This window comes from Psammomys obesus, unplaced genomic scaffold, assembly GCF_907164565.1.
Source record: "Psammomys obesus unplaced genomic scaffold, mPsaObe1.curated_primary_1811, whole genome shotgun sequence".
Classification (NCBI taxonomy): Eukaryota; Metazoa; Chordata; class Mammalia; order Rodentia; family Muridae; genus Psammomys; species Psammomys obesus.
In genome coordinates, this window is record NW_026596427.1 from 1463728 (window position 1) to 1478263 (window position 14536).

The following is a 14536-nucleotide window of genomic DNA, read 5'->3' on the forward strand; positions in this document are numbered from 1 at the left end:
TTTGAGAGAAGTATCAATTTCTGCAAGTGTGTCTTCAGCTCCAGAGATTCTCTCTTCCATCTCTTGTATTCTGTTGGTGATGCTTACTTTTGTGGTTCCTGATCTTTTCTCCAAGTTCTCCAGCTCAAGAGTTTTCTCATTTTGTGTTTTCTTTATTGATTCTAATTCTGTTTTCATGCCTTGCACCATTTCTTCCATGTGTTTGAATTTGGATTCCTGTCTCTCTACGATGGACTCTATTTCTTTGTTCATTTCCTTTTTGTATGCCACTAATTTTTTCTCTACTTGTGCCTCTATTTGTTTGGCTATGTTTGCCTGTGTTTCTTTAAGGGTTTTGTCTATTTCTTCTTTCTTTATCTCCAATTGACTGGCCAACTCTTTGAAAGATTTGTTCATTTCCTCCTTATGAGCCTCAAATAATTGAGCAAGCATGGCTTTAAGATCATTTTCCTGTGCTTCTGATGACTTGGAGTATCCATCGATTTTGGGGTTTGCTGGTGAAGTCATGATGTCCTGATTTATGTTGGAAGTGTTCTTTCGCCTACCCCTGGCCATTGGCTTATCTGAGACCTTCCCTGTTTGTTTTTGGATTCTGCCGATCAGACTGGTACTGTCTCTCTCTCGAGTCTGGAGAATTCTTCAGGAAGTTGAGAGAGGCCCCGTGTCCTTAGCGTGTGCTGAGGACTAGCTGTACCTGTGGGAGGAAAGTACACAGGCGCAAACAGAGGCAAATGCAAGCGTGCGTGTGTATATGTGTGTGTGTGTGTAAGTCGGCGTGGGCGTGTGTCTCAAGGGACAGAGTGATGGCTAATGTTGAACCCTTGAGTGTGTGGGAGGGGCTCTGCAATGTATATGTCGCAGGCGCTAGTGATGATCGCAGTGCAATTTCTGGCATTAACTGCCTTAACTCCTCAATTAGACCCACAGAGCAGGAACTTCAATGTTCCAAGTGCCCCTCTGTTTCCCAAAGTGGGTATATGGGTGGGAGGGGTTTCGATGCCTGGCTTCTGTTTTAGCAGGACCCAGGATCAGTGGAGCTGCAGATTCTCAAGGGTTCACTCACTTACAGGCAGGTCACTTGGCAGAGAACGGGGTATCTGGGCTCTCTGCTCTCTGGTTTGGCCCTGCTTCTTTGATGTGCTCCGCCAGTTCCGTGCTGTTGTCACTGCCAGGTTATGAGGTCTTGCTGCAGCTGGAGATTTCAGGGTGGTCACGTCAGTGGGAATCGGGGTAACCAGCCTTTCTGTTCTCTGGTTTGGCCCTGGTTAGTCTTAAACTGGAGGGCTGATGTGCCCCGCCAGCTCAGTGCTGCTCCGCCGCCAGGTTAGAAAGTCCCGCTGTAACTGGAGACTGGGTTGCTAGTCCAGATGCTTTCTGGGAAGTCCTGGGGTCTCTTCACTGTGCTCTCCAAGCTTCGGAGGCCCAGGGCCTGGTTTGTCTAGCTTGTATGGCGTTTCTGTCTGGTTTTGGTGAGTATATAGCGTATTCTCTGTCACTGTGGGATTGGGCGGGCCGTACCGTCAGTGATCGCGATCCTGCGGAGCTAGTATGGCGTCTAGTAGACTCGGGCCCTGGGAGGATGGTGCAGCTGCTGCGCATGAATCTGGGGCTCCGAGACACAGTACTGCTGGCCTTTGCTGATAAAGGGCTTGGGGCTCCGCCTCAGTGGCTGCAGGCCCCAGGCAGTTAGGTCTCAGCATATCTCAATATCTAGACTTTCTTAGTCATTTACTGTTTCTCAAATTATCAAATATGTAGAAAATTGGCAAAAAAATACATAACTGAAAAATCAATGGATCTCTAAATTGCCTCATGTAGGATTGTATCATATGTTCATAATTTCCAAAGAACAGAGCATCAGATTTATGTCCCCAAATTCAATTCTGTTTATTTTTTTCCAGATGTTAAATGAAGATGTCAGAGCTCGGTTTATTAACAACAGCAACAGAATTATCACAGTGATTTTCTAATGATTCAACTACTGACTGTATGTATTGTTGTTTATTTTGAACATTTATTTGCTCGTTATTTAGCTATTTCTTTTGGTTATTTGAGATAAAGTTTCCCTGTGTAGCACTGGTTGACCAGGAACTCACTCTTTAGAGCAGGTAGGCCACGAACTCAGAGATCCACCTCTTTCTGCCTACCAAGATCTGTGATTAAAGATGTGCACCATGACTACCCATATCTATTTTTTTTTTATTTTATTTACTTTTCAAGAGTAGATCTTGCTCATCTTGAGTGAGGTAACCCAGAAATAGAAAGATACACATGGTATATACTCACTCATCAGTGATTATTAGACATATAATATAGGATAAACATACTAAAATCTATACTCCTAACAAAGCTAAACAACAAAGACCCTAGGGATGATGCTCAACCCTCATTCAGAAAGATAAATGTGATAGACATTGGAATCAGAAAAAGACAAGGAGCGGGACAAAAGTCTATCACAGACTGCTTCTGAAAGATTGTACTGATCGAGATATCAAAGCAGAGGCTAAGACTATTAGCCAAACTTTGGGCAGAATGCTTGGCATTTTAGGAAAGAAGAGGGACAGAGAAAGACCTAGAGGGGACAGGAGCTTCACAAGGAAACCATCAGAGCCAAAATTAAATAAATAACTGAGCCCTGGGAGCCCTGCAGAGACTGATACCCCAACCAAAGACAATGCCTGGAGAGGACCTAAAACCCAGTCTCAGATGTAGCTCCAAGTGGGGTCCCTAGTAGGGGAATCAGGGGCTTTCTCTGGCATGAACTCAGTGGCAAGCTCTCTAATCACCTTCCCCTGGGGGTATAGCCTTGCTATGCCACAGAGGAAGACAATGCAACCAATCCTAATGAGACCTGATAGGCTAGGGTCAAATAGAAGAGGAGAAGGATCTCCCTTATCAGTGGACAAGGAGAGGGACATAGGAGAGAGAATAGGGAGGAAAGGTGGGACTGGGAGGTGACAAGAGAGGGGGCCACAACTGGGATACAATTTAAATAAATTGTAATAAATGATAATAATAATAAATAATAAAATAAAAAGAGTAGATTTTGCTATGCAGTCCATACTGTACTCAAACCTACTTCTGTAGCCCAGCCTGTACTTGGACTATTGCTGATCTTCCTGTCTTAGTCTCTTCATCACTAAGATACAACTTGTATCACCACAGCCAGCTCACCTATATATTTAATCTTTTTGATCAATAAAGGAGATAAGATCTAACTCAAGGGCAGGCTCTTTGACCTCCCTACTCAACCCCCCCCCAAGGGAGGAGCAGTCCTCCTAGGCCATAGAGGAGGACTTTGCAGCCAATCTTGAAGATACCTGATAAAACAGGGTCAGATAAAGGGGGAGGAGGTCCTCCCCAATCAGTGGACTTGGAAAGGGGCAGGGAGGAGTTGAGGGAGGGAGGGTGGGATTGGGAGGGAATGAGGGAACGGGATACAGCTAGGATACAGAATTAATAAAATGTAACTAATAATAAAAATTAAAAAAATGAAAAAAAGGAGATAAGATCTAAATAATGTAAACATTTTACTATGTAACTAGCAGATATTCAAGACAAAATTAATAGACTCATGAAACTCATAACCTATTGCATTTTTATTGTAGCCATAAATAGTTGATCTTCTCTTATTTGAAATTCTTCCAATTTTAAACAACATATGGGACATTATAAAGGTCTTAATGTCCAAAATAGCAGCAATATGTTTAGTCCATTTAAGTCTTTTTCTTTCCTTGATTTTATTAGTGTGCTTTAAATCACATTTCTTATGTTTTTGTTCATCTGATGTTTAGAAAAGAAGATAAAATTTGCACAGTGATTAAGAAAATAAAGGGAAGCTCTGATTATGAAAATAAAGGGAAATTTCTTAGTGGTTTTATTATTTTTTCCATAGTTTTGAACAAAAGATTTCAGAGTTTGGTTCATTAATAATACTCCCATATAAATCAATAGAATTCTCTGAGTGATTAAGAAATTATTCATTTGCTGATTCTTTGGGTTGCTGTTCATTTTGAAACACAATATGAAACAGAAACTAAATTTGAGAAGATATATTTTCATCAGTTCCAATAGAGCCCTCTTGTTCAAATTAATCATCTTAGTCTTCTTCATGCCAAGTAACAAATGTCTGGTATTTTTTGTATTAATTTTTTGGGGTTTAATATTTCATATTAATTACAGTTTATTCACTTTGCATCCCACCTGTAGCCCCCTCCTAATCCCCTCCTAACCCCACCCTCCCTCCCTTATCTTCTCCCATACCCCTCTCCAAGTCCACTGAAAAGGGAAGTCCTCCTCCTCTTCCATCTAACCTTAGCCTCTCAGGTCTCATCAGGACTGGATGCATTGTCTTTTTCTGTGCCCCATGGGTCTTTTCTGAGATTGATACTCCAACAAAGGATCATGCATGGAGATAATCTAGAACCCCTGCACAGATGTAGCCCGTGGCAGCTCAGTATCTTAGCAGGTTCCCTAGTAATGGGAACAGGGACTGCCTCTGACATGAACTCAGTGGCTGGCTCTTTGATCAACTCCCCCTGAGGGGGGTACAGCCTTACAAGGCATGTTTTGTTTTGTTGTTTTTTTTTTTACCTTGAATATTTTCTAGAATTCATCAGATGAGTTTCCTAATCCTATAGCTTTTGGTCTGTGCTGTATTGCTTTGAAGATTGTACAATTTTAAAATTTATTGAACTTTAACTGCTAAGGTAAGTGTGAAAGTTTTCAGTTTACAGTAAACACTGATTCACAAGAATCACACAAAAAGGACCTTCCCCTAGATTCCAGCAGTCACATCTCACATAACTATAGTGCATATCCATACTAGAAGCTGATATTGAAATGATATGAGCTCATAATTCTCTGTCTTCTCATCATGCTATGTGTTTGTATAATCACCACTGCAGCCAAGATGCAGCACTATTTTGTTACCAGGAAGGATGCTCTTGTGCCATTCTCTTATATAGTCATTTTCCTTCTGTTTTTCTTCTGTCTACCATGCACAACTCCTGATGCTTCCTGGTCTGCTTATTGTTTATATAACTCTGTCCTTTTAAAATTGTTGTATAAACTTAGGACACAGGACTCAGATGATTCAGTCTGGATCAACCTGTCCTTTTTGCAGTCCATAATGCTAGAAAGCACTCTGCAAGCTGCCAAACGAGGGAAGCAATCAATAGTCCTATACAGTTGGGATTCCTATAAATCGCAACAATGACCAGCATGGCAGGATATCCCTAAAGGTGCAAAAGTGACACTCATACATTGGCTGTAACCAAAGCTGGCTAACTGGACTTAAGGCCACTCAACAAGGAGGGCAATCTTGGGTGGGAAACTTGCTAACTACCCAGGGATACTGAGCCCATGGATCTTACAAGAGAGTCTATTACTAACACTTGCTAAGTCAACATAAGTCTTTACTGTACTTTAAATTATATCCTTAAACCCACAGTTAAGTATAGCTCTTACCCATCAACAAAGAAGCCTCTCTTTCAGCTTGGAACACTCAGTCCTAAAGGGAATGTCTTCAACAAACCTCTTCCCTCAGTGCTGAGGGAGGAGGAGTAGGGAAGGCTGTGAAAGACAGAGGGGATGGAGGGCACCAAGGAAAAGTGTTCTCTAGACACTACAGGACTGATGCACATATGAGCTCACAGACACTATGGTACCATGCACAGGACCTACACAGGTCTAAGCCAGATATGGTCCAAGGACTAAGAGGAGAAAGTGGACATGATCTTCTATTCCTAACCAAGAAGCTGTCTCCAATTGACATCTCCTTTCAAAGGAAATTTTTTTTCTCCAATGGAGTCTCTACCAGTATACAACTACACTTCATGGTAAGTACCACAGCTAGCAGTAGACGGCCAACACAAAACAAACTCAGTGGTACTTTTGGAAACTTCACTGTCTCATAATGCTTTGACTGGACATTTTTTTCTTCTTTTTACTTCAGGTATTTTCCATATATATATGGAAATATATATATATATATATATATATATATATATATATATATATAATATATATATATAATATATATATATTATATATATATATATAAAATCTCCAGATCTCCAGTTTTATGTTATTTGAGTTCTGTTTTGTGTCTATCCCTTTTGATATTCAAAACTGTGGCTATTGTTAGAGGGATTTAGTAATTTCACTATAATCTACATCTGTGTTTCCTTTTTTTTTTAAACTTTTATTAATTACACCTTATTCACTTTGTATCCCCCCACACACCCCTCCCTCCTCCCCTCCCAATCCCACCTTCCCTCCCCCTTCTTCACTCCTGTTCTTCCCCAAGTCCACTGATAGGGGAGGTCCCCCTTTCCTTCCTTCTGATCTTAGTCTATCAGATCTCATCAGGAGTGGCTGCATTGTCACCTTCTGTGGCATGGTAAGGCTGCTCTCCCCTCAGGGGTAAGTGATCAAAGAGCAGGCCAATCATTTCTTGTCAGAGGCAGTCCCTCTTCTCATTACTATGGAAGCCACATGGACACTGAACTGCAATGGGCTACATCGGTTCCAGGTTATCTCCAATCATGGTACATAGTTGGAGTATGAGACACTGGAAAGACCCCTGTGTTCAAATTTTCTGTTTTTTTTTTTTTTTTTTTTTTGCTCTCCTTGTGGAGTTCCTGTCCTCTCTAGATCTTACTTTTTCCCACTTCTTTCATAAAATTCCATGCACTTTGCCCAACAGTTGACCATAGGTCTCAGCATCTGCTTTGATAGTCTGCAGGACAGAGCCTTTCAGAGGCCCTCTGTGGCAGGTACTTAGGTTGTTTCCTGTTTTCTTTTTCTTCTGATGTCCATCCTCTTTGCCTTTCAGGATGGGGATTAAGCATTTTAGTCAAGGTCCTCCCTCTTGATTAGTTACTTTAGATGTACAGATTTTAGTAGGCTTATCCTATATGTCTATATGAGTGAGTATATACCATCTGTGTCTTTCTGCCTCTGGGACAGCTCACTCAGGATGATCCTTTCCAGTTCCCACCATTTACCTGTAAATTTCATGCTTTCCTTGTTTTTTTGTTGCTGAGTAATATTCCATTGTGTAGATGGACCACAATTTCTGCATCCATTCTTCAGTTGAGGGGCATCTGGGTTGTTTCCAGCTTCTGGCTATTACAAATAAAGCTGCTACAAACATGGCTGAGCAAATGTCCTTATTGTGTACTTGAGCCTCTTTTGGATATATGCCTAGGAGTTGTATGGCTGGATCTTGAGGAAGCGCTATTCCTAGTTGTCTGAGAAAGTGCCAGATTGGTGTCCAGAGTGGTTGTACAAGTTTACATTCCCACCAGCAATGGAGAAGGGTTCCCCTTTCTCTGTAACCTCTCCAGCATGTGTTGTCCCTTGAGTTTTTCATCTTGGCCATTCTGATGGGTATAAAGTGAAATCTCAGGGTCGTTTTGATTTGCATTTCTCTGATGGCTAATGGGGTTGAACATTTCTTTAAGTGTTTCTCTGCCATTCAATATTCTTCTATCGAGAATTCTCTATTCAACTCTGTTCCCCATTTTTCCCTATTTTTAATTATTATTATTAATTACACTTTATTCATTTTGTATCCCTCCATAAGCCCCTCCCTCCTCCCCTCCCAGTCCCACCCTCCCCCCCTTTCTGCATGCATGCCCCTCCCCAAGTCCACTGATAGGGGAGGTCCTCCTCTCCTTCTTTCTGATCTTAGTCTATCAGTTCTCATCAGAAGTGACTGCATTGTCAGGGTTCTAGGTTATCTCCAGGGATAGTCCTTGGTTGGAGTATGAGTCTCTGGGAAGTTCCCTGTGTTCAAATTTTCTTGTTCTGTTGCTCTCCTTCTGGAGTTCCCATCCCCTCCAGCTCTTACTATTTCCCACTTCTTACATAAAATTCCATTCATTGGATTACTTGGTTTGTTGCTTTTCAGTTTCTTTAGTTCTCTATATATAATGTATGATAATGGGTTGGTGAAGATTCTTTCCCAATCTGTGGGCAGTCGCTTTGTTTTGATGACAGTGTCCTTTGCTTTACAGAAGCTTTTCAGTTTCATGTGATCCCATTTATTGATTGTTGCTCTTAGAGCCTGTGCTGTTGGTGTTCTGTTCAGGAAGTTGTCTCCTGTACCAATGAGTTCTAGGGTCTTCCCCACTTTTTCTTCTAACCGATTTAATGTGTCTGGTTTTATGTTGAAGTCTTTGATCCACTTGGACTTTAGTTTTGTGCAGGGTGATAAGTATGGATACATTCACATTTTTTACATGTAGATATCCAGTTAGATCAGCTCCATTTGTTGAAAATGCTATCTTTTTTCTATTATATAATTTTGGCATCTTTTTCAAAAATCAGGTGTCCTTAAGTGTGTGGGCTTTATCCTGGGTTTTCTGTTTGGTTCCATTGATCGACCATTCTGTTTCTATGCCAGTACTATGCAGTTTTTTTTTACTGTTGCTCTATAGTACAACTTAAGGTCAAAGTATCAATTTTAATACATTTATACGTTTATTGGTTTAGTAAAGTGGCAACTGTAGTTTTTGTTGTTTTTGTTGTTGTTGTTTTTTCAAGATTCACTAGCCTTGGAAAATTGGCATGATTTCCAGTACTAGACATACTTTCTTTCTTGTTGAACACACCTGAAGTCCAATTAGAAGGCTATTTATTGTCACTGAGGCATGCATGCAACAACTGCACCTTAGGGTAATTGTGCCTATCTGGTTGTTGTTGTTGTAGTTCATAGACATCATAGATAAGCAAGGTTATTAGCTGCTTCAATCCTTTGGGGAGTTTGCATGTAGTTTCTTGTATCATGAAAGCTAGTTCTCAGAGAGGAAGCTGTTAGGTTATATCCAGATTAAGTCCTCTGGGTAATGTTTCTGAAGTGCATGGTGTTTTCAGCAAGAAAAATTTACCTTTTATCTATGGTAGGCAAGCAAGGGTAAAAGCAAAAGCCTAAAATATTTTGAGAATCTCCATAATAATCCCTAACTACATTCTAAATATTTATTCTTATAGCTACAGATAAATATAGCTCTTTCCTGTCATTAAGAAATATTATTTGCACTAGGTGTAGAACATTACAGAAAACTACAAACAATGAAAACACAGATTTGTGCAACCCATTCTCAACTGATACACCTGCATCACAACTCCTGTACCTAAGACTCAGGAATATTGCTCAAAAAAACAGAAAGTTTGCTGTGAGGTTCTTTCTCCTAGAAGTATAAGAAAAGCTAAACTCACCAACATGGTTGTCTGAACAAGACCTAAGCAAAAAAGACACCAGTAGACATTGCTAATGCAGAAGAGTAAAAGCTCATATGGCCTCAAGTTTAGACAAAGACTTACAGGCAACTAAAAACTGATAGGGAATGGGAGAAATAGTTTTCTCTATGGTGGGAGGGGTGTGTGCTGATGAGCACAGTTTGTTATTCATATGAACTGATCAGACCTAAAAACATATCATATAAGTAACATTATATGGACTAAACAGGTTGTATTTGTATATTTAGAAATATATGTGCATATGTAACAATAATCATAGAAAAAGAGGTCATTAATTTGAGAGACAGAGCTGGGCTGGAGGGAGGGGTGGGAATAAGGAAAAAGAAGATGGAAAATGAAGTAATTATAATCCCTAAAAATTATATTAAAAATAATGAGAAAAACATGGGGCTGAATAATATAATGGGTGCCAAGGATTGAACTCTGATTATTAATCATGGAGGCAAGCACTTATACCTCTTTAATTATTTTGCCCACTCTGTGGTAATAATAAAATTAGTAATATATGTGTATGAAATTGAATTTGTAATTCTCTAAGAAAATAAACTCTGATATTATGAAGATGTATCATTATATTAAAATCTAATAAATCTATCAGATTGTTATGAAATGTATTTGACTCATTAAAACATTTTATACAAGTTTTGATGACATTGTATAATGTTAAGTCTTATAGTTTAACAAGGAATAAACTACTAATTATTTGGAGCATTACATCTACCAATGTCTTTATTGATGGCATTCAGTTTATATTGTCATAAATGTGTTGCAGTCTTTTTTTAATATTTTGTAATTTAACATTCTATTACATTCCTCTAAAACTTTACATATAGATGCATAATCACTTATCTTCACCAGAGCTGTATTAACTCAGAATGTATTTTCAATCTGTTTAATGAGACTGTGAAAATTGAACATACCTGTTGGAAGTTTTCTTTAACTTGTCCTGTGAATCCTTCCACACGAGTTTCTTAATTACAATAGATTCAGTGTTGAGCTCACAGTGAGTTTGGCTGACGTGAAAACTAAAAGCACTTAATATAACGTGCTGACATAAAAGTGGAAGCTTCAAAGCCTTACAAAAAAATCATTGCTTGTCAAATTGCAGAGCCAACATAAAGTGGAGGAAAAGAGAGACATGTAAAACATCTTTGATATGGTAATGAAAATTACACTGTTAAGAATACACAATTTTAAATTGTTTTTATAGTAAAATGTATGTGATATAACATTCAGAGTCTCAGTCAATTTTAAGCATAAGATTTATTAGTATGAAGTATATTTACAATAACTATCAATACATCAGCTTCTAAATTTTTTTTTATTGATCATTCATCCTAAATTGGACTCTTATGCCCATTAAATAATAAGTCCTCTTTACTTTATCTCATAAGCCCTGTAACCTCTATTCTACTTCTTGATTCTGATTTGGCTTATTCTAATACTTCCTATAAATAGAATCACTCATAAACAGATTTTGATTTATAGGGTAGAGAATAGAATCATAGCATATTCAATTTCAAAGGAGTATTAAAAGTAAAGAAGCATGTTAACAAGCCAATAAAATATAGATTTCCACTGAGAAATGAAGTGCCATAGGTAATTGGTGGCTGCTGAGAGACAGAGACTCAGTATTCTCCAGCAATGATATCTTTGATAGGTGATCCAAACCCAATTGGTAATCTCTAAACACATATACAAACAAAAAAACACTAAATGGACTCAGAAGGTGTCAGAGTATAAGGTAATGAATTTGAGAGGGCATGGGGATCATAGAAAAGAGCATACATGAAATAAACATAGTACTCATATATTCATTACTTTAAAATCCAAAAATGTATTTAAATAAAAAATATCAAAAATAAATCTTAAAAAGGAAAAAATGATATAAATTCAGATGCATAGTGGGTCATATACATGCATATTTTCATATAAACATGCATAAATATACATATTTATAATTACATGAAAGGTAGAAATGTATACATTTATTATTTATCCTGTTTAAACATACTGTACTTCATTTTTTTACTCAGCTATATAAAATAAAGATATATAGAATAAATACTTCACATGCATAAACTTCTATGTATTAATCAATGACACTTAAAAGGTCAAATTCAATTATAAGTACTCCTTAAACATTAATTATTCCCAAAGGGAACAGAAGACACCAGGGCCTGAACGGGTCTGCACCAGGTCCTCTGCATATATATTATAGTTAGTAGCTTAATGTTTTTATGGGACTCCTGATTATGTTTTGTTGTTCTGTCTTAGAAACCTGTTCTTTTCTAATAAGAGACAGAAAGCAAGTGGGTCTGGATAACAGATGATGGGGGAAATGAACTGAGAAAAATAGGGGGAAATGTAAATTCAGATTATTTTATACGAGAATTTATCCCTAATAAAAGGGAAAGCAAAACAAAGCAAAAAAATAAAAATAAAAAAAAACAAAGTCAGAAAAAATAATAGAAATTTTGAAATTTCCTTTAGACCATGTGCATAAGGTGTGCATTCAAGATCATAAATTTATTTAGTGCTTAAACATTGGACCTATCACATGATATTTTATTAAACTCAAACAAATACTCAAAATTTAAAAATAAATTTAGACACTTGCTTTCTGTCTCTTACTCTTTTTTTAAATTTAATTTTTATATTAATTGCAGTTTATTCACTTTTTATCCCAGCTGTAGCCCCCTCCCTCTTCCCATCCCAAGCCCACCCTTCCTCTCTCATTTCTTTCTATGCCACTCTTAAGTCCACAAAAAGGGGAACGTCCTTCTCCCCTTCCATCTGACCCTAGTTTATCCAGTCTCACCAGAACTGGCTGCATTATTCTCCTCTGTGGCCTGGCAAGGCTGCTTCCCCATCAGGGAGAGGTCATCATAGAACAAGCCACTGAGTTCATGTCAGAGAGTGTCCTTGTTCCTCTTACTAGATAACCCACTTGGACATTGAGCTGCCATGGGCTATATCTGAACAGGGGTTCTAGGTTATATCCATGAATGGTCCTTGGTTGGAGCACCAATTTCAGAAAAGCCCACTGTTCCCAGACTCTATGGATCTGTTGCTCTCCTTGTGGAGCTCCTGTCCTCTCCAGGTCTGACTATCTCCCCCTTCTTTTCTGAGATTCCCTGCACTCTGCTCAAAGTTTGTTTTTAAGTTATGCTATTTGTTTTGATACAATGCTGGGTAGAGTCTTTCAAAGGCCCTTTCTGGTAGGCGCCTGACCTGTTCTCTTTTTTCTCCCTCTTCCAATGTCAGTACTGTTTGCCTTTCTGAGTGAAGATTGATCATCTTACCCAGGATCCTTCTTCAAGCTCAGCTCAATCCAGCACTTTCTCAGACAATTAGGAATAGCACTTCCTCAAGATCCAGCTATACCACTCCTAGGCACATATCCAAAATATGTTTAAGTACACAACAAGGATATTTGCTCAACCATGTTCATAGGAGCTTTATTTGTAATAGTCAGAACCTGGAAACAACCCAGATGTCCCTCAGTTGAGGAATGGTACAGAAATTGTGGTACATTTACACAATGGAATATTACTCAGCAATTGAAATCAAGGAAATCATGAATTTGGAGAAAAATGGTGGGATCTAGAAAAGATCATCCTGAATGAGCTATCCCAGAAAGACAAAGACACACACGGTATATACTCACTAATATTTGGATACTAGACATATAATATAGGATAAACTTAGAAAAATATCTTTCTCTCTTAGCCTCTCTTATTTTGGGGGGTCACTCTTGTATTACACTACACTTAACAAACATAAGAAACATGATTTAAACATTTAATCAAAAATATAATATTCTAAAAAGATATTCCTTTTACCTTGGTATCTCTGTTACATTCGATAACACATCAAAATTCAATCTAGCCATGTTTCAGCACACAAAATGAAGAAATGGCTGTGAGCAGATATAGGTCCTATATGTTTCTCTCAATATACCAATCAGTCTTCCAGTGAGTATTTACTGGATACCTCTTCTACTCCTACACCTGAGTTAGTTGTTATAAGCATAAGAGCATCAGACATTGCAGCAAGCAAATAATAGAACAAAATTTCACTCTCTATAAATAATAAAAATGAATTTATTTAAAAGTTTAAATGTCTGTCCAAAATATACTTAGAGTTTTCCTTCCTGGTGAATGTATGTGGTAGTGCCTGTAAATGGTATCTGTCATATACTTAAAGAATATAAGTAGGTTTTATTTTTCTCTAGGGATTAATCTTCAGATTGAGATTAGATAGTCAAATTGTTTAAATTAGCAGTTTACTGTAGAAAGCTTTTCTACCATTTTCTACAATATATTTTAAATATTTTAAAGACATGGTTGTAAATTACTCAGGCAGGCATTGAATTTGAGAGGTTCCTGTCTCGGGCTCTGGAATGTTGTCATTACAGGCATATGCTATTATGCATGGTATAAATGATATTTGAACTTCTAAATATGATGGATTTTTACATATAGAAATAACCATATATAACAATATGCTTTACCAAAAACAACATACATGTTTGCTTTAAAAATTATTATGACATGTTAGTAAACATGCTTGGGAATGTTTTTGGTTTTTTATTATTTTTTATTTTTTTAATTTTTTATTAATTACACTTTATTCATTTTGTATCCCCCCAAAAGCCCCTCCCTCTTACCCTGCCGATCCCACCCTCCCTCCCCTTTCTGCATGCATGCCACTCCCCAAGTCCACTGATAGGAGAGGTTCTCCTCTCCTTTCTGATCTTAGTCTGTCAGTTCTCATCAAAAGTGGCTGCATTGTCCTCTACTGTGGCCTGGTAAGGCTGCTCCCCCCTCAGGGGGAAGTGATCAACGAGCAGGCCAATCAGATTATGTCAGAGGCAGTCCCTCTTCCCATTACTATGTAACCCACTTGGACACTGAACTGACATGGGCTACACCTGTGCAGGGGTTCCAGGTCATCTCCATGAATAGTCCTTGGTTGGAGTATGATTTTCTGGGAAGTTCCCTGTGTTAAAATTATCTTGTTCTGTTGCTCTCCTTGTGGAGTTCCCATCCCCTCCTGCTCTTACTATTTCCCACTTCTTACATAAAATTCCATTCACTCTGCCCATCAGTTGGCCATCAGGCTCAGCATCTGCTTTGACAGTCTATACTGCAGAAGCTTTCAGAGGCCCTCTGTGGTAGGTTTCAAGGTTGTTTCCTGTTTTCTTCTGGCTTTCAGAGGCCCTCTGTAGCAGGTTCCGAGGTTGTTTCCTATTTTCTTTTTC

The 14536-nt window shown here is 38.4% G+C and overlaps 1 protein-coding gene across 1 annotated transcript in view; it reads right to left on the reverse strand.

The window, feature by feature from the left end:
- The window catches only part of Il1rapl1 (interleukin 1 receptor accessory protein like 1), a 944588-nt gene that overhangs the window by 763501 nt on the left and 166551 nt on the right, over positions 1-14536 (reverse strand). The gene's annotated exons all lie outside the window — the stretch shown is intronic.